Source organism: Coenobita brevimanus, chromosome 68 (assembly GCF_032717465.1).
Source record: "Coenobita brevimanus isolate Jiangsu-jjx chromosome 68, ASM3271746v2, whole genome shotgun sequence".
Classification (NCBI taxonomy): Eukaryota; Metazoa; Arthropoda; class Malacostraca; order Decapoda; family Coenobitidae; genus Coenobita; species Coenobita brevimanus.
This window is the reverse complement of record NC_137021.1, coordinates 29,225,563-29,247,018: the sequence shown is the minus strand read 5'-3', so window position 1 is coordinate 29,247,018 and position 21,456 is coordinate 29,225,563. Positions and strand designations below refer to the sequence as shown.

Sequence of the window (21,456 nt, the reverse complement as noted above, 5' to 3'; positions counted from 1 at the left end):
TTTTGAATCTTAGTCCAGCTACTAACAGCCCACATAATGCAGAATAGAGGTGATGTTTCGAACTGGGTGGGTTAGATAATTATAGCAATATGTGAGCCGTCTAGGAGCTCTTCTATGATGGGAGATATTTTAATAAAGGTTGTCTTACAATAAGAAAAGAAATTCGTTAATGCAGAGTGTCAGTAAACTCGGATATATTTCTTCGTACCACTTCCTTCTCCTTAAATATACACACACACACACACACACACACACACACACACACACACACACACACACACACACACACACACACACACACTCCTTGATATTTTACTTTATTAGATGATTGCGTGATAAATTTCCAACCACATTATGATTTTTCTCTAAGTTGCCACTGTTCTGTCTTACTGAGGGCAGAGAAACAGTAGACTCTCACAACACCAAGATTAACAAGTGCCTTTTATATTGCATGACGGTCAAATTTCTTAGACCTACTTAGGTAAGGATGTTCTGGTTGGACAAACTCTAGTGGATGAGCTGTGGTAGATTAGGCAAAGTCGTTTTAGGTTACGTGAGGTTGTTGTGGCTGTGTTGTATTAGTTTAGGAAGTTAGGGTTAAGTTGGGATAGGTTAGTTTCATACAGCATACGTTGTCAGAGGGTGTTGAGTAATCTTAGGTTAGGTTTGATTTTGTAGTAAAGCTTAGATGATCCTAGGTTGTTAGGTTAATGTTCGCTATTTTTAGAATTGTCTTTTAGTGTTAAGTTACATCAAGTGAGGTTAGGCAAGGCTGGACATTCAAGGTTGAATAGAATTAAACTGAGCTGTTTGAGTTAGGTTAGGCTGAGTCAACTTCAGTAAGGTTTGGCTGCTAGAGCTAGGACAGGTTTGGTCAGTAAACTTTTTAGGATTAGGTTTAATTAGACTAAGCTGGTTTAGAAATTTATGGCTGGGTTATGTTGGGTTAGGTTGTTTAAGTTAGACTAAGTTCACTGAGGTTATGGTAACGTAGTCAGTTAAGGTGTAATTGAGATATGAATCTGTCAATGTTAAATTAAGTTAGGGTAGGTTAAAGTGCTTGACTCACGATGGGTTGTGATAACTTGTTAAGGATGGGATAGGCTAGGTTCAGCTGTTAGTGTTAGATTTTATTAAAATTATTTATATTATAATCGATCCTCCGGAGAAAACTAAACATACTGTGTAATGCTGAAATGACTTACAATTTGAAAACTTTGCAACCTATGAATATAGTAAACACTGGAACGGTTGCAGGCATGACCAATGTCTCGATGTTCAGAAACACTCTTGGTGGTCTCGTTGAATTGTTTGTATCAAATGGTGTGAGGGAGCCAGTGAAGATCATTACGATCTACAGGCAAGGTGAATCAGAGTCAGTGACTGGAGGTTTTATATCATTTAACCCGCCCCATCCCGACGTTTTCTGGGCAGTGGTACCCCCCAGTCCCAACATTTTTGGACCTTTTTTTTTTTTTTGGCTCAAACATCCGCTTTTGGTGAGAAACATCGAAAATTCATAGAGAAATCGCTCACCTGAGATTTAAAATACTCGATCTAGGTACGAGTACCTACTTACCTGACTGGGTTTTCTAACAGGCTGGCACCAAAGAAAACGAGTTCTATGGGAGAGTAACTATTTTATCCACTCATAAACAGTATTTATTTATTTACTTGGTACGAATATATATGTAGTACAAGAGTATATTGGTTTTCAAACAGTAATATAGGCATTATAAGTATTGTTTCACTCACTAACTCATCACCATTCATGACCTTTTTTTCCCACATTACCTGATCATCATTTCTGACTGTTTCTTCCTCTAATGCTATGTAAACTTTGTCCTCCACATTGTCATCGATTGGGGAATCACTCTGGCCCTGAATGTCTTTATTGGCCAGGTCACTGGTAACAAGTGAATTGCCGAGACAATGGCGTGCAGGGGGGGGGAGAGGTTTTGCGGTGTAAGGCATTGTCCCTGCCTGGCATCTTGTAGAGGAATAGAGGAAGGTGTCCCGTGTATACGTGCCAATAGTCACTCGCGAAATCACTCGCGAAAATTGAAAATTGTGCAAATTAGGGACCTTGCAATGTTGCCGCATTAATTCACGTCTCTGGGATATGAGTGCACATCATGTGAGGACGTGAATTCACGTCTCCGGGATGCAGCGGGTTAAAGTCATCATAGGTGCAGATGAATCACCTAGCTTATATGTCTACAAATATTAAATAGCCTAGCCTCAGGCCCCTGTATCTCGCAGAATGCACCATGGGACGAGATGATGCCACTTTTCAGAATCGTTAGGGACATTTGGATTATTTGCTCTGAATTAAAGTGGCTAACAAGAATAAAAGGTCAATCATAGCAGAGTAAAAGTATAAAGTTTATAGCCCTGTAGTGGCGTAAGGACACTCTCGGCTCAATAAAGTTGTCTGTAGGTAATCTTAATGGACTAATTAAGCGGACTCTACCATGTATAGCGCCAAAGATGAGGAAAAGGTGCGTGGTGCGCCAGTGTGGATACTGGTGGTGTGTGTCAGGTACGTGACGTGCAGATGTGGATGCTGGAGGTGTGCATCAGGTATTTGGCATGTGGGTGCGTAGACTGGTTTTTTTAAAGGAGTGTTAGTCATTGCATATAAAGTCAATGAACAACTGTTGCTTACTTGTGTCATGAAGATAATGCAGTATATGTTAACACAGGATGTTACTTATCAATAATGACTTTCTATAACATCCAGGTAAATGATGATGCCGGGATCATATACGTTACAGTATATTAAACACATAGCTATAAGAAGGCAGATATTAGTAAGTCAGTAACCTGTCAGCCACCCTGCACATCAATAACTTCATTTAGTCTTTTTGGCAGACTCCCCCAGATTCATGCAAGTGTTTGGTCGGCGTCTTCCCGAGTCCCACACCACATATGCTTTATGTTCAGTGGCAGGGCGGTTCCTTTCTTCTCCCATATCCCAATCCTGACTCAATATTGACCAAGGGTTTTCAGAGGGGTCAGTGTCCCACCCCTCACTGGGCCAGTCAACAACTTCTATCTCTGGGTGTTCTGCAAACCACTGTTTCGCTACTCTGCTGGTATGGACGGGGCTGTTATCCTGCCCAGAGATGGCAGGTTCAGGTTCAGGGATTGCAGTCGTTCGCACAGATGGCAGCATAATTTCTTCCAACATCCCTCAGTACTGCAGGTAAACTATGTGTTTAGGAGCTATGCGAGAGTTTCTGGCACTTTTATTCAACATAACGAAACAAACCATACATTTCATAAAATAAATGTGTCAGGCAATAGTATTATAACTCTGAGTAGAGGCAAGGTTACCGAACTGCCATGATAAATCACCTGAGTCCATCCCTCTCCATATTCACCAGCTAGCTAACCTACCTCCCATTCACCGGTCTCCACACCCTCACCCCACACCTCAATGGCCCCTGGAAGTTGTGATCTTTTTTTAGCTGAATCGGGTTCGTACCTCACGGTTTCATGGTTCCCAGTAAGGATGGAGAGGCGTCAACACTTTTGTCTGTCGGTGTACACTCACCAACAAAAGCTCTGTCGCCTCATCTGCCAAGTCATGAACCACATAAGCTTCACAGGCTCATGAACCGAATCACCAGAGAAATATGTTTATTTCCCTGCTGGATATTGTAATTTTGCATAGTGAACGTGTTTTTTCGATAATTATCCTTTATACAGGGGTAATACTATTTTAGATGAAGTAATAATGTTAAGTTATTCGTTACCAGATGTCTCATTTGCCTGGTGACATGTGGCAGGTGTACATGGAGAGGGTCTGGGTGTGGAGGAGTGGGAGTAGGCGGTGTGTTATTTGTGTGTGTTTGATGATTATTGCTTATTAACCCGCCAGGTCCTGTTGACGTGAATGAACGTCCATACATTTTGTCACTGCCAATCCCATTGATGTACATAAACGTGAATCAATTGCAAGATCCCTAATTTGCACGATTTTCAATTTTCGGGAGTGATTTTTGGTACGTATACACGGGACACCTTCCTCTACAAGATGCCAGGCAGGGACAATGCCTTACCCAGCATGACCTTCCCCCCCCTGCACGCCATTGTCTCGGCAATTCACCTGTTACCAGTGACCTGGTCAGTAAAGACATGTCGTGCCATGGTAAGAAATTCAGGGCCAGATTGATTCCCCAATCGATGACAATGTGGAGGACAAACTTTACATAGCATTAGAGGAAGAAACAGTCAGAAATGATGATCAGGTAATGTCACCAAAAAAGGTCAGGTATGTTGATGTGTTTTGTGAGTGAAACAATGCTAATATTGCCTATATTACTGTGTGAAAACCAATATACTCTCGTACTACATATAAATTTGTACCAAATAAATAAATAAATACCGTTTATGAGTGGTGTGGAATGGTTACCCTCCCATAGAACTCGTTTTCTTTGGATCCAGCCTGATAGAAAACACAGTAAGGTGAGGAGGTACTGCTACCTGTATCGAGTATTTTAAACCTCAGGTGAGCGATTTCTCTATGATATTTCGATGTTTCTCACCAAAAGTGGAGGTTTGAGCCAAAAAATTCTTTTTCCAAAAATGGTCGGGATTGGGGGGAGTCAGTGGTGGAAAAGTGGTCGGGATAGGGTGGGTTAAAGCGATAATATTGCATCTGATGACGTGATACTGTTACCTTATTCGTTATCAGCTATTCTGTCCCATGTGACAAAATACTGAAGAATTATCAGCAAGTTACCCAGTCACTTTTTAACATTTCTTAGCAAGTTTTTGAATATTAGACATTACTCAGGAGACAACATCTGACAAGCATAATTCCAGTAGTTACTCAGTTATACAACAAAGAACACAATATCACAATGACGATGTGGGTGTGAACAATGCGAGTCAGTATGGTGGGTGTAAAGACGGTGAATAGTGAAAAAAAAAAAGTCAATACGCATGGCAAACAAATTAATAGAGGTGTGGGGACGGAGGGAGGGAGTAGGATCTTGGGATTGTTAAGGTGAGGTGATGCCCAGACACCAACCCAGCCACATGCTCAGTTTGCACAAACAGGGTATTAGAGAAGGACTACAAGTCAGTCATATACTCCAGCCAGTACCCAACAATGACTGGTTGTTTCTGTCAGGGAGGTCAGGAGGCTTTACTTCTTTACATCCTTGACATTTCGTTTGTGACAGTCTGTACTGACGGAAGTGTTCACAACGAGTGGTGGAAGACACCTCTACTTATGTTTTAATTATGTCCTTTAGGAATGATTAAAATATATCAGACAGATTTATGGAGTGCTTCATTACGGTCTGCTTACTATTTAGAGTATTCAGTGTATTTAAATATCTATCTGTGTATCTAATATATATATATCTATATATTATACCTATCTCATCCATAGAATTTCACAGAACAGTCAAGTTAATAGGCCTATAATATAAAATTTCACGTTATGTGTAGGTCGATATGGATGAGTTTGTTCTTCATTTCAAGCGAAAGGTAGTAACGTCTGAGAGGTAGGGATCTCCACAACTCAATAATAGATTGTTTATGATGGGAAAGTCCTTCAAAACAACGAAAAGTGTTGCTGAAACCTTGGCATACCCTGTTTATGGTAATGAGACTAACGTAACTTTACCTAACCAAACAAGCACAATCGTGACCTAACCTGCCCCTGACACTAACATTTGTTTTTATCCTTCCCCTAAGGCTCTCCATGTTAGGCAGAGGGCTTGCCCAACTGCTCCCACTCCCTTAGAGTAATGTGATGTAAGCAGCAAAACAGCCCAGGAACAGTATTCAACCTTTTTGCACTTGTAGCCCTAAGGTTCCAGGGCACCGATGTCTTGTGCCAACTCCTTCAGATTCAGTAGCTCATCCTCTGTTCCCCCCTTTTCATGTCTGGCAGTATATTACAAAGGAATGTTGTTAACACCAAAAGTTGCATGCAGAACAACAGGTGGGGAGAATGACAATAAAGAGCACTTGGTAATATCAATGTCTCAACTGATTTGCTTCCGTGAAAACGCAATATGTATGTCGGTTAACGATGCTGGACGGAGGTTATGTATTCACCCGTGTGTGTGTGTGTGTGTGTGTGTGTGTGTGTGTGTGTGTGTGTGTGTGTGTGTGTGTGTGTGTCAAAATTATTTGATGCATTTGTATGCAATATTGTGGAGTGTTGGGTCTTACGCAAAGGAAACGTTAATTATATTTTGGGACTCATGCGAAATCGCAAACCTCCGTCAGCCATGGATGTGTCTTGCGATCACAGATTGTGTGTATATAATGTTTCCACATACAGAGAGAGAGAGAGAGAGAGAGAGAGAGGATATGTTCGCGAAATATGTAAGTCAGTACTGAACCTTTCATTTTTAAGGACTAGATCACTATAAAGTACAGCATATGGTGTGTGTGTGTGTGTGTGTGTGTGTGTGTGTGTGTGTTTCAGCATAATGAGATCTGTGTTACAGCGTGAAACACCATTCTTTGGTTACATCATGGTAATAAACCAAACTGTGATGACTTAACCTTGGGTAAAACATTGCAGTTACATGCTTGTAACTCGTGTGGGAATACGTGATAGGTTTTGGTGTGAATAAGGGAAACTACCAGACTTTTTGTAAGGGATACTAATGTACTGAAAAGCTGTGACTGGCTAATGCAATACAGCGTGGAGAGTAAAGTATGTGGATATGAGGTTCACCACGTCCTTGAACTGTGTGGTTGATAGTAAAAGAATTATTACGATAACATATATGTGGAGGCCTCCATCATAGTAGCAGTGACTTCGCTGTTACCACTAATGGCACTAGTGATGGTTGATAAAACATTCAACCTGCTACTTTATTATGAAAATACTCACAGTGCTATCGTCGACCTAATTTATATTAATATTTCCGACGACAAGTATTACAGTGCTACATAAGACACGGTTAGGCAATAACATTTCCAGAACACGCTATTACAACGACATAGTCATTGGCATTGTCATGTCGTGCGTATAGGTTTCTCAATTTAGCTACAGTAACGCAAAAGTTAGTAAGATCCTTCAATAAATTAGGTTTACCAACGACATCATGCAGCCACAGCAGCCAATACCTCCCTCTACCCTGTCCCCCGCCTACCTGTTACCCCCGTGAAACTGAAACCTCTGCAATCATGAGAAGCTCTCGTCATTCATTAAATAACATCCATTATGCAACCACAGTTATTCAAATATCACCATTTTCATTGGCTAACATGGATATAATTGGGAACCATGCTGATATTTATTTAACATTACATAAACTGAGTGGTATATAGTGATAAATTATTATCACTATGAATAACATTATACCCCCTTACCAAAGATAAACATTGAACATCGCCAAATCGAAAACCCACCCCATTGCCGCAACACCTATCACCTCAGGGTCCCCCTCCCTCCCCCATCCATGACCTTCCAAATCCGAGTTGCCACATGTCAGCGGGAAAATGTTCTTGTGTCTGGTGCTTTGATTTAAGAGACTGTGAACCCCAAGCTTCAGGAAGTGCTCAGTGAGGCGACAGCGATTTTTGTTGACGTGTGTACATGGACGACACTTTCCTTATATTTATAAACCCTGCTCACATTCAGAATTTTTTGGATTTTGTCACCACCCAACATCCAAATGTAATTTCACTCTTGAAGCTGATAAAGATAAAAGCCTTCCGTTCGTGGACGTTCTAGTTAACAATCACCCCACTCACTTTTCCACTAGTGTTTACCACAAACCTGTTTTCACAGGCCTAGTCACAAACTTCCTCAGTTACATTCCGTACAGTTTAAAGATTAAGAGTTTAACAACTTTGTTCAGTAGGGTGTCCAATTCTTCGTGTCTCACTTTCAACCTCGAAACTTGTTTCTTAAAAACTTATTTTGCCATTAATAAATATGCCCATCCTTATTTCTGAGAAACTGTTTGGCAGATATCTAAATTCAAAGGTTTCCCTAAACACGCTGGTTCACAGTGTCGATAAGGAGTGTCTATATATCAAGTTCCCATTCTTAGGTTCATTAAGTTACGAAATTAAACACTAAACAAACTTCTCCGTGATCGTTATACACAGATTGATTTTAAGATAATCTTGACAAACAAGAACACTATTGGCAACTTTCTTAAAAGTTTCTTTTGTCTTCCCTACTATCTTCCGGTCCAGTGTAGTTTATTCACATATTTTAGCTGTCCTGCTAGATATGTGGGGTCGACCTCACGTTGGCTGCTCTACAGACTTCAACACAAATGCAAATTCACTTGGACTGGAAGGTTCCTTGAGAAACCCTCTTATTCTTTTACCAGAATGCACTCAACCTTTCTGGTAACCCCTTTTCTTCAGCTGATTTTAGGTTACTAACCTGATGTCAGTCTTACTCTGACATCATCACTGCTGAATCTATCATAATCCACAGAATACCACCCAGTCTCAGCAGTCCAACTAGCCTTATGCCGCTATTTACGCAATAACAACTATAACGTGTCAATGTCTTTGTATTTTTAATAACTACGATACTTAGCCATTGTACTGATATTTTGATTTTGCAAAGAGTAAGCGTGGTATTCTTAGACTTTACCCCTTTTATATCATTTCCCTTATTATTTTAATGTTACCAGATGTACAGTATAATTATCTTCGAAAAATAAAAATCAGATTTTATAATTCTCCACACATTTACTGTTGTCTTTTAAACTTCTAGATCCACTGATGATTGAGACTCTCGAAATTTATGGAATAATAAAGTTGGTGCTTATCACAACGTTGGTACTACTTTTCCTGCAAAACTAGGGTTCCCAAAAGGAAGATCTATTGCGGAAACTCTCTCTCTCTCTTTCTCTCTCTCTCTCTCTCTCTCTCTCTCTGTATATATATATATATATATATATATATATATATATATATATACACGAGATAGAAATGGTGACTTGATGACTAATGATTTGGATATAACAAGAAGATGGAAAGGGGATTTTTGAATCTGTTCTAAATAGACCAAACCCAGCTGAAGAGGACATTTTGCCAGCCGAGGGAGATTTGCAGATAGTAACAGGGGATTTAACCTTGGAAGAGGTAGTAAAATCTATACAGGAGTTAAAGAATTTTAAGGCCGCAGGAGAGGAGGGAATATTTCCTGAAATGCTTAAGGAGGAAATTGATGAGTTGAGAAGGCGTTTTTCAAACTTTTTAATGTGCCTTGGGATAATGGTGGAATTCCAGGAGAGTGGAATAATGGAGTAATTATAAAAATACCAAAATAGGGAGATTTAAGTGTGTGTGGCCATTGGAGGGGGATAACTTTGACACCTGTAGTTGCAAAAGTCTTTTCCAAAATCTTGTTGAACAGAATAGAGACAGTAATTGATAAAATTTTAAGAGAAGAACAAGCCGGATTTAGAAAGGGTCGAGGTAAATGATCAGATTTTTATTGTAAGGCATCTAATGCAACAAGCTAATGAGATGAAAATGCCACTTTGTATGTGTTTCGTGGATTTTGAGAAGGCGTTTGTTAGTGTTTCACGTGGAGCTAAGTTGAAAATGAGATTCTATGGTATACCGGAAAAGTTTGTAAATATTATTAGAGTCCTCCATGAAGGTACGTTTTGTAAGGTAATGGTGGGTGGTTCTTTGAGTGATCCATTTGAAGTTAGGTCAGGAGTGATTCAAGGAGGAGTTTTTTCGCCATTGCTGTTTGTTTTGGTTATGGATTATGTTATGAAAAAGGTTGTAAGGAGAACAGGTGCAGGAATTAACTGGAATGAAAATAAGAACCAGATGGATTTGGACTATGCTGATGATGTACTGATTTGAAGAAGTATTTACGAGATGCAGAGGGTACTTGATTGTCTGGTGGAGGAAGAAGAAAAAGTGGGATTGGTAATAAACTGTGGAAAGACTGAAATTATTATTATGAACGTGGAGAACCAAATCGATTGTGTACTTGGGAATAATGTGATGTAGAATGCAGAAAATTTTAAATATCTGGGAACGATTGTATCATCTAATGGATCATTAAACAAAGAAATTGAGGAGAGGATTAGACTGGCCTGGCGAGCTGTTGAATTGTTGAAATCTGTTTGGAATAATAATATGCTTTCGGTACATATTAAAGTAAAAATTTACAAGTCCATGGTTAGACCAATTTTAATTTATTGGCATGAGTCAGGGTACAGTACACTTGCAACAGATCAGAAAGTATTAGGATCTGAGAATAAAATACTGAGAATGATTCTTGTGGTAAAGTGGCAAGACAGAGTTACAAATGAAAGAGTAAGGGATATTACGAGAGTGGAACCATATGATGAATATGTGAGACTGTCTCGCTGGAAGTGGCTGGGGCACATATATAGAAAAGAAGGCAGTTTAATACAGGATGTGCCAGAGTGGACTGCTTGAGGAAGAAGAGGCAGAAGTAAGCCAGGGGAAAGCTGGTTCAGGACAATGAAAAGAGAAACAGGAGAGGAGTGTTGGTGGGACCTGAAGGAGATGGCAAGAGATAAATATTGGTGGAGAGAGTTCATCGAGGCCCTATGCATCCCGTGAGGTGCTATATATATATATATATATATATATATATATATATATATATATATGGTTTGTTTTTATTACGACGTTTGTCCCTCCAACAGCGTCCAAGATTCAATTCCATACATTAGAGTTGGTATCAAAATATTGTCATGCAGTAACTTTTTCATTTCCATGCTCACTTCCCTGTTTCTTATCACTGCTTTCAAGGAACCAGCAACCATTCTTCCTTGTTGTACCCTTTCAAGCAGTTTACCCTCTCAACTTCCATCCTTACTCATCACACTGCCCAAGTACTTAAACACACTCACATTTTCCATTTCCTCATCATAAAACCTCACTGTACATTCACTGACTTCATTTCGCTCGAAGACCATAATTTTACTCTTCTCTATATTCACTTTTAGATTCCGTTTCATACAAACTGTTCCAAACTCATCCACCAAGCCATGCAGCTCCCCTTCGTCTTCAATTAACAACACAGTATCATCTGCAAAACAACAGTACATGGAGTTTCCAAACACTGCCCTCTCTCATTAGGGCACTGATGTTCAAGGGTTTGGACTTTCAAAGGTCTCTCACGTATATTTATAGTTTTCGTAATGGTTGTTTAATCTTAAGTTGTCTTATACGTATCCCAGCACTTACCGGGTATAATAGTGAGTGCGTTCAGTTAGAACACGTTAGGAGCGAGCTTACTGTAACTACAAATGCTTGCATTACTGCGATTTTGTTACAGTTGCTACAGTTATGTAACTACGACCGATAGTATTCCTGCAACTATGTTATAATTGCTACAATTTTGTAACTACAAAAGCTTGCATTACTGCAGTTACATTACAATTGCTACAATTATGTAACTACAAATGCATGCATTACTGCAACTATGTTACAATTGCTACAATTATGTAACTGCAATTAGCTACAAGCACATTATGTAACAGTTGGATTTACACAATGAAACTACAGATGCATTAACACGATGTAACCACATTTTTATGGCAAACACAGTTATGTAACATTTGCATTAACGTGATGGAACTGCAATTATGATACAATATTCATAGTTATGTTATTTTTGCAATATTATGTATTTCACTTAATTAACTTGCAAATTATTTGTGATGTGTATATGTATTAATATATTATGACAATATTTACTGTCGTTGGCATGACAGTGAGTTTGACCAAGCAATATGTAGACATAATACATAACACAGTACTATATGTTACTATGGTATGTAACTATATAGCTATAGGTAACAATAGACAAAACAGGTAGTTATGTCTGAGTTCTCCAGGAAGAGACAACTAAATATTCCCTTACCCGAGACTAATCAAGAATGCCAAACACTCCGATCATGTGCCGGAAAAATGCCCGACACACACACACGCAGAAACATACGCACACATATGCCCACACACTTTAGCTAGAAGCTAGAGGGGGATATAAGTCCGATATCACATGTAGAAAAGTTAGTCAGACAGAGTTAGACAAGGAGAGAACAAGAAAGAGATCATCACAGAGCAGGAAAGATTCCCAGAGAGCGATAGGGAGTAGAAGAGTGAGAGTAAAGTAGGACTGCAGCTAGCACAGACAGCAACTAACCATAGGCTATATGGGTCACGCCAAACTCTTAACTTTTAATCATACAACTGTCTCACAATATACTTCAACGACCCAAATCTGTCTATTTTAACATTCCACTTAAAATATGAAGAGGATAACAGAGCAGAGGAGGTCTACCCTGACATCTCCTACAACACCTCACCATTACTTTCTCTCCTGGAGGCACTCCATCGGCGATACAACCAGATACCCTTCTCAATATACTTACACCCCTCGGCTACGTCTACTTACACTGGCAGCAGCGATGAACAACGGTAAACTATGACAAACTGCATTCACTTACATTGGTGGCTAGCGGTGATAACGAACCAAGTGCGTCTACTTACATTTGCTGCCGTTCAGGAAGAGTTCCACATTGAGCCAATAGAGCTTGTACAAATATGAAACACCCGATGGTCATGTCAGTTGTCCTCTGTTAATGCACTCCTGAAGAATTTTCCTGCTGACATGAAATCTTCAGAAGACCTGAACACCAACAGCACTAGGTCTGCATTCAAAATTATCCAAACACCCTGTGGTCTACCTGTTGGTTGTGTTCAGAAAGTTGCTTGGCATCACTGAAGGGTTTTACAAGGTTCTTCAGAAAGAAACCGTCAACTTGGCACAGGCAGTGCACTAGATAAGTGCAGTCCATGACACTCTGGATAGCCAGAGAACTGCACAGGTAGCTGAAGAGATGTATGCCATGACAAAGGCAGCATGTGAGGAGAACAATATCCAGGAGTCTTCACTCAGTTCGAGAAGGAAACAGAAGATGGATGACTTTGTTGTGGTGTCCTGTGGTTCCAGATCATACCTGCTTAATGATACAGAACATCTCAAGCAGAGTCTCTTCTACCTTTGCATCGATCGAATGACCAATGAGCAGACGAATCGTTTTTCTAGTGTTGGTAGAGGTCACGATTGGCAACCAAGCATGTCACCCAGCCTCCGAAACCTTCCTGTGCATGCAGTCCTTAAAGGAGCTAGCGTTGCAATACAACATCCAACTAGTCGCAGAAGAGGTCATGTGGCAAAAAGCTCTTTGAGCAGGAAGGGGCCAGGAGCCATCCCAGACATTCTAAGTGTGTTCAAGCTCCTTGATCCCACGATGTTCGCACCATTGAAGATATAGTTTTTTTTTTTTTTTTTTTATGTGTCCGACTCTGGGCATAGGCTTCACAGCCTACTATCAAGGCCCAGCAGTCCTCCTACATACCATACACCTCTACATGTCACCACTTCGGTGCTAACACCCACCGTCCATATTGAATACATGCTAGGGCTGTCTCATACAGGACTGGTGTATTGGTATTAGCGGGGGTATTTTTACGACATGTCGGCGGGTCTTCTGGTAGATCAGTAAAGCCTGATTTAATGAAATTCAAATCCTTAACCCGCCCCGTCCCGACGACGTATGGGTACATCACCACGATTTGCATTTGCCAGTCCCGGCGACGTACCAGTACGTCGTGCAATTGCAATGTGCATAATTTCGACAATTTTTAAATTTCGCTCTTGATTTTTCATGTATACACGGGACACCTTCCTCTGACCTTCCTCTACAAGATGCCACCAGGCAGGGACACTCGGCGACCCCGCGCGACCCGCACTAGCCCGCCACTCGTCCACTCACCTGGTAGCCACGGTCCTGCTCAGACATGGCTAAGAGAGGTCTCTCAGAGAGCGAAATTCAAGTCGCCCTGGACACCTTTACCAGCAACAGTGATTCCCCACTGGATGACGAGGAGATGGACAAGGATTATGTGCAGCCAGAGGAGGAAGAAACCACCAGCAGTGACGAGGAAGTTCCGTCACCCAGGAAGCGGCAGTACGTGACTTACCGTGCTGCTAGAGAGGGGCAGGAGGCAAAGAAGGCACGTGGTATATCATATCCCTATCCCCAGCGTGCCTTGGAAGCAGAATTCGAGGTCGAGGACGAGGACGAGGACGAGGACGGAGACGTGGGACGTGCTGCCACGTGGTATGGGCGGGAGGTGATTACCCAACGTGGCCCAGAGCGCACACCACGTCGTCTAAGCAGGTATGGGCCTAGCATTCTGTTTGGGGCGGTAGGAAGTGAAGTGGAGGGAGTGGGGAGTGAAATGGACATTCCTGGGATTAGGGAAAGTGAGAGTGAGGTGGGTGAGTCATTGCTCTCCCTACGCAGTGTGAGGCGACAGAGTGGATCACGTGGGCCAGTGCGGGTGCGTTCATTATCACGTGGGGTTGTGAGGGAGGGGGAAGGTGGGGAGGAACCACTCCAAAGCACGTCTTATGCTCCCCAATATCCCCTAACACGTGGTCGAGCAAGGTTGCGTGAGAGAGCATGTGGTGTGGTAATGGAGGGGGAAGGTGGGGAGGAACCATTCCCCAGCACGTCTTCTGCTCCCCAATATTCAACAATTTCATCCCCACAGCCCCCTTATGTTCCTCAAGGCCGTAAGGGTAAGGGAAAGGGAAAGGGTAAAGGCAGAGGGAAGAGGAGTGACAGTGGGGAAGCCCTCTGTACTCCTTCTCCCCAACCTCCCCAACCAGGATCTCCTCCCCACCCAGACGAAGGCGGTGATGGGGGCGAGGGATTTGTGTCGTGGGATTGGGAGGATGGGAGTGATTTTTCTCCCCTCATTCACCCCTTCACTGAGCATGGGCGATCTGGCTGCATTGCACCAGGTATTCACTGTAATTCAAGCAGGTTGGATTTTTTCCACCTGTTTTTCAGTGAGGCCTTCGTTGATCAGATCGTTTTTCAAACAAACCTGTTTGCAAGCGGCCAGCGGCTAGAAATTGAAAGACTGGGAACAAGGAGTAGGCATTCTATGATTTATGATTACCCTGTCTCCATTCCAGAAATGTTCTTATTTTTTGCCCTTGTCCTTTTGATGGGTATAATAAGAAAAAATAGAATTCCTGCTTACTGGACTACGGACCCTGTTATGTTTACCCCCATATTTGGTCAAGTGATGAGCCGTAATCGGTTTCAACAAATTCTAAGTCGCCTCCATTTTTATGATGCTAATGACCCTGCAAATGCAAACAACACTGACAAAATGAGGCGAATTAGGCTGGTCTTTGATCACCTCAGGCAAACCTTTCGATCCTCATTCTATCCCTATAGAGATCTCGTCATAGACGAGAGTCTCGTGTTGTAGAGAGGCAATATTTCATTCAGACAGTATATACCCAGCAAAAGGCACCGTTTTGGGTTCAAGATCTTTGTTATGTGTGACTGTAGGACTGGATACGTGCAAGACATAGCCTTGTACACCGGTGCACAGACAGACATAATAGAAGATCGAAGTATAGGACTTTCGGGAGCAGTGGTAAAGACGATGATACAAGACTACCTTCATCGTGGTCACGTTCTCTACCTCGACAACTGGTACACTAGCCCTCTTCTCGCTCGTTATCTTCACAGACATGAAACGGGAGTCTGTGGAACCGTAAAGGTGAACCGGCGTCACATGGTCAAGGTAGGGCGGAAACTTGCAAGGAGTGAGGTTGTCTTCTTCAAAGCAAACAACATCCTTGCAACAATGTGGAACCACAACAGAGAAGTAAGTCTCTTGTCCACGGTTCACCGCCCCTTGATGCACCGTACTGATTCTGTTGATTACCATAGCAAGAGCAGGCGTCGTTTTTGGAAACCTGAATGTGTCATGGACTATAATATAAACATGCGCCTCGTGGACCAGTCAGACTCCATGATATCGACGGTAGAGTGTGCCAGGACCAAGATGAAGTGGTATAAAAAACTGTTCTTTCACTTGCTAGATATCACTGCTCTGAATTGCCACCACCTTCACGCCATGACCACAGGAGTTCAGGAAACCTTTGAAGGGTTTGTGAGGGAGCTCACACGAGAAATCTTTGCTAAGTATGCTGTTGAAAGGCCCCAACAGCGCCCCCGCACTGCCCATATTACCCACACTCCCCAGAGAATATCCGCCCGCCATTTCCCCACTCCTATCCCTCCCCAGCCCAACAGACCTAGGCCCCAGCGCAGGTGTCACGTGTGCAGTCATTCCCAGGTGAGACTCACGACACAGAGGAAGGACACCCGCTATGAGTGCGTGCAGTGTGACGTGGGTCTGTGTATTCACCCATGTTTTAGTGAATATCACACGTTGCTGCAATTTTAACATGGTGTGAATTCGAAAGGACGCTGAAAATATGAGGTAAATGCGACAGACAGACGCTCTGTGAAAATATCAGTCATGTGGATCGCCAAATATTAGTATAAAGTGCCTACGGGTAGAACATAAGTGAAAACATTGGGTGTAAGTATATAAATCTGCCCTAAGTTGAAACTTACATAGAGAGGGTTGTTTGATTCGATATTCTGTCGCTCAGTGGAATAAATACGGCCCCTTATTATATATTTCTTATTATGTGACATTATTACGGGTATAATATAAGTTCAAATTATTGTATATGATGATGTATATTCTAAGTCAAATATTCATAGTGTGTCTATAAAGATAAGATTTCCTGACGCTTAGTCGAATGAATAAGGCACGTATTAGTCAAAATAAAGGTCAGCAAGTGATAAAGTGAATAATTAGTACATAAGTGTGTGAGTGAATTAGTATATAAGTGTGTGAGTATTATGTATGACGAAACATTCCTTGCGAGGGTATTTTCAGGCGATATTCTCACGCTCACTTGAATAAATAATGGCAGTAAATATGTACAGTGCATTCTAGGGGTGTAAACGTGTGTAATGTAAGTGGGAAGATATAATTTGAGTGAATAAATAAAGTAGATGATGAAACACTAGTGTCTGAGATCGTGGTTGCTACGTGAATAGGCGCTAGCATATCGCTAAATGCCCTCGTAATGAATGATAATAATTGAAAACCTTCACAGTGGTGGAGGAAAGGTTCTATGTAAATGGGAAAATAATTGGAAAGTGATAAAACAATTTGGTATGTTGAAATACGAGTCATAGCGAGTGCGCTTACTAAGCTGATGTGCGCTAAACTTATGCTGCATGTCATCATAATGAATGAAAACATCTGAAAACACTTACAAACAGTTGTAATTGGTAAATTGTCATTGAAACAGAAGTATACAAGTAGAAAAAATGATAGGTTGACTCATACCAGAAACTTAGCATATAGCATGTTACGACTTGGACCTAACTCGCTATGCTCGCGCGATGGTACAATGCTTATTTTTCCTATATATGTGTCTGAAATCCATTATATTGTTACTGTTATTGTTTATTAGTTCAAATTCAATAAATGTTGTGTTGTTTGTCCCATTATTCCTTACCATAGAAAACGTAAACGCATATCCAGCCCATTACAGAATACGATAACTGCGGGGGGAAACCGCACCTGTACAGACCACTTATAGACCGCAGAGACCACTTTTTTCAGGATTTTCCATCGTTTCTCGACCTAAGCGGAAGTTTTAGAAGAAAATTTTTTTTTCCAAAAAGGCTCGGGACTGGGGGATGTCATAGGTGCGGAAAGGCTCGGGACGTGACGGGTTAAACTGTTCCCTGCCCCAGCCGGGATTCGAACCTGGGTTCGTTAGGACTACAGGCCACCTCTCTACCGATTGAGCCACCGCCTCCCCTTACCATCCCCGTTAGTAACTGCAGTTGTGAGCAATCACTTAATGCTCTTCGCCAACTACATACTTAGCTTCGGCACACCATGGGCCAGGAGAGGCTCAAAGATCTCGCAGTGCTATGAGTTGGTCAGAAGCCTTGATCATGACAAGGCGATTGACACATTTGCCCAACTAAAATCAAGACAACACACCCTGATGCTTCCTCCCCAGAAAAAAAAATGAATATATTAAGTCAATGTATAAAATAAATTGATAAATAACATATAATTATGATCTAATCATCATATCAAAAAATGAGAGATTTGGTTAGATGTTGCTTGGCATATGCTCACTGCATCCTTTTGATGAGGAGGACACGAGAGAGGAGGAGAGAACAGGATGAGAAAGCCGAGGAGATGAGGAGTGCGACAGACATATGAGACATCGAAGAAACTTCTGGAGAGGTGAAGAGGAAAGTATCAGATGGCCAAGACACAGAGTTTAACACAGTTTTGTCACAACTCAGATTGTACTCATTTTATTTTTATTTCATGTTGCGAAAGTTAGCCTGAGCTCCTGACCAGGGCCTTTTGGTCGGGCACAGTATTGTCTCACATCTTATATTCATTTTACTTTAAAATAATTTGAAAATTATCCTGTGAAAATCTGAAGATTTCTGGGCTGGGCTAAGCCCCCATTGTTTCAAGATCCTAAATATGCCCCTGGATTAGGGTATGAGTACATAACACAGATATATTTAGTCAAAGAATGACAGGATAGCAGAAACCAGAGAGTAGGAAATTCAGAAGATTTATGTTCAGAACACGAAAACAAGATATGTTATTGCTTATTTAAATAATAGCCGCTGATGGCTTTGAAGAGAGTATAGAGAAAATAGGAGGATAAGGCCCAATTCACACTATAGGGACGGTCGTGCTCCGCTCTTGCTCCGCTCACGGTCCAGTCAAATATCATTACATGCATTTCAGTGGAAGCATTCACACTGGCAGTAACGGTCAAGGAACGCTCCGCTCTCGCTCCACTCACGATCCATTCAAAATATGTTTTGACCGGAGCAGGAGTGGACTGTGAGAGGAGTGAACCAACAGTGTGAACACCCGCAATGGTCTCGCTTCGCTCCAGTTGATTTAGCCCTCATACGGGTGGGCATTGCTGCTCTGAGTCTCTTGAAAAAATGGATTGCCAAAAGAAAGCACTGCATTAGGATTATGAAAAAGGTAGGCAGTTAATTCAGAAAAAAAAATTTTTTATTTATTTATTACAAATTTAAGGAAAATGCATACAGCTTTACATAAGAGAAGCCTATACTGAACTAAATAAATTTACAAAACTTATTTCATCTTGTGGTTTCAGATGATATGTTAATTGAATCAGTGATATCAAAACCAGAGCTGTATGACTTGACTTCGCCACACTATAGTGACAACGTGGCGAAAAGAAGAAGCTGGGTGGACATAGGCAGCCAGTTGAGTTACGAAGGTAAGGTATTCAGTACTCTAAAATAATAGCCCGTTGTCCCCTGTGGGAATCTATTTCCTAGCCTTTCTCAGTAATATTCTTATATTTTTTTGTTTATATACATATATTTTATCATTTTGCCAAGGCACTGAGCCAACTGGGGAGTTGAAATAATCTTTCAGTGTTTCTCTAACACCAAAAGCCTCCCTTGAAGCATTTGTCCCTCTTCCTCTCATTGGACATATTGTATTTGATAATGGCATGCCAACAGTATCTCGTAATGTAACATCAGGGTGTATTAGATTGTGAAGTATGCATATTGTTGTAATAATAGCATTAGCATTAGAGGGCTTAGCTTTAAGTTTCCTTAAATATATTCTAAAGGTTTGCACTGGAATACCAAAGGTACACCCAACTACCCTTCTCGCTCGAGATAATCTGTAGTTAAAAATCCTTTTTTCTACATCATGTTCAGTCTGCAACCCAGGATAGGGCCTCATCAAATTTCTCTTCAAATGGAAACCCTCATAGCCCACTATGACATATGGTGCAGACACATCAGTGCCAGGAAGTGCAGCATCGTCTGGTTCATTCAACTGTTCCTCTTCCAGATATTTGCAAAATTTGGAATTTGTAAAAATCCCACTGTCACTATTTTTGTCTTATGATCCTACATCAACCAATATGAAGCGGTAGTTTGCATCAGCCAAAGCCAAAAGAACAACAGAAAATGTCTTTTTATAGTTGAAATATAGGGCCCCACTATTTGCTGGTGCTTCAATTGCTACATATTTTCCATCCAGAGTACCAATGCAGTTTGGGAAGTTCCACTGAGTCCAATATTCATTTGCAATTAACTTCCAGTCTTCTTTATTTGGTGTTGGAATAGCTTCGGCCATAAGGTTCTTCATTATTGCATGACAAACTTCTAGTACAATATCCTGAGTGGTTGAATGGCCTAGACGACAGCTGAAAGCTATTGTTCTGTAGCAGTCCTCCGTGGCCAAAAACCTGAAATGAAACAACATGGGGAAATAACTGATTATGGTATCTACTCATTTTCAGGATCCGAGTGTAAGGAATGCTAGGAATACCTACGATCGCAGTACCATAAACACATCAACAAGAAAACAAGGAGTGGGCAGGCTGCTACTAACAACCAGAAATATAAGTATCAAGACCAGATGTAATTTTTGTAAGCATTTATGAAAGACAGAACCCGAATCACATCTCTTCAACAGGCGGTAAATGAATTAGAAGATTCGGATAATGGAGAACACGTTGGCACAAAAGAAACATTCAGTGGACAAGACAGTGAAAAAGATAACGAGGATGTTTGCTGTTAGACAAATTCCACTTCCTCAGCAAGAACGTCACAGACGTAAAAGAACAGTCAGGAAAATAACAACATTGCATCTGCTACTCTAATGAGATACTTAGTAGAGAATAAGAAGGAAGAATGTGCACCTGAGCCAATTGATACCTTCTTTTCATTGATGGCAGCTACTGTAAAGAAATTCAGTCCAGCAGATCAACATTTCATTAAAGAAAGAGTGTTTTCATTAGTAAGTGAAATTGAAGGAAAATACGTTCATAACCAAAACGCACAAACCTACGTACCACTAACACAGAACGTATACCCCTTGACTTCGCCATCACCTGCTCTGTCACAGTACTGTACTTCCTCATCGACAATTACTCCACCTATACAACATGGAACACATGATCAGTACCACATCCACGGTGCACCATTACCTCAGCAGCCAACTTGCACCTCACAGTGGCATAATCTGGATTCTTGTGGCTTCCCTTCATGATTATATTCATAATGTGACACTGAAGGAATAAATGATGATCCTCTTTACCGTTATCTCTTATCTTTCTGTCATGCTGAATGATTAATCTAAGTCACATCTTTCATTTATCATACCTTAGACAAACAGCCAGTTTTTCTCTTGGAGTGTTTGCTTCTCTGAATGATGTGTTTTCCTTTTTCAGGTCATCCTCAATTTTTGATAGTATTTTTTCAGATGTTCCAATGTTCACTCTAAAACAGGTGTGAAATTTACTTTCATCAATCAGATGAGGAAACAGTGTATGGAATTCCCCTTCACTTTTCCTATCTTGCAAGATTGGATGAACCCACACTTTCTTTTTCGACTTTGTTTTCTTCTTTCTTCTTCTCCATCCAGTGCAATGGCGATCATTGCCAACTCGGCTCGTGAAAAGTCACACATCCTCCGCCAATGGTGATGGCACTT

At 41.2% G+C, this 21,456-nt stretch overlaps 1 pseudogene; it reads left to right on the top strand.

The window, feature by feature from the left end:
- The first annotated feature begins 1,259 nt into the window (after nt 1–1,259).
- Nucleotides 1,260–21,012, top strand: LOC145405876 (uncharacterized; annotated as a pseudogene).
- The last annotated feature ends 444 nt before the right edge of the window (nt 21,013–21,456 follow it).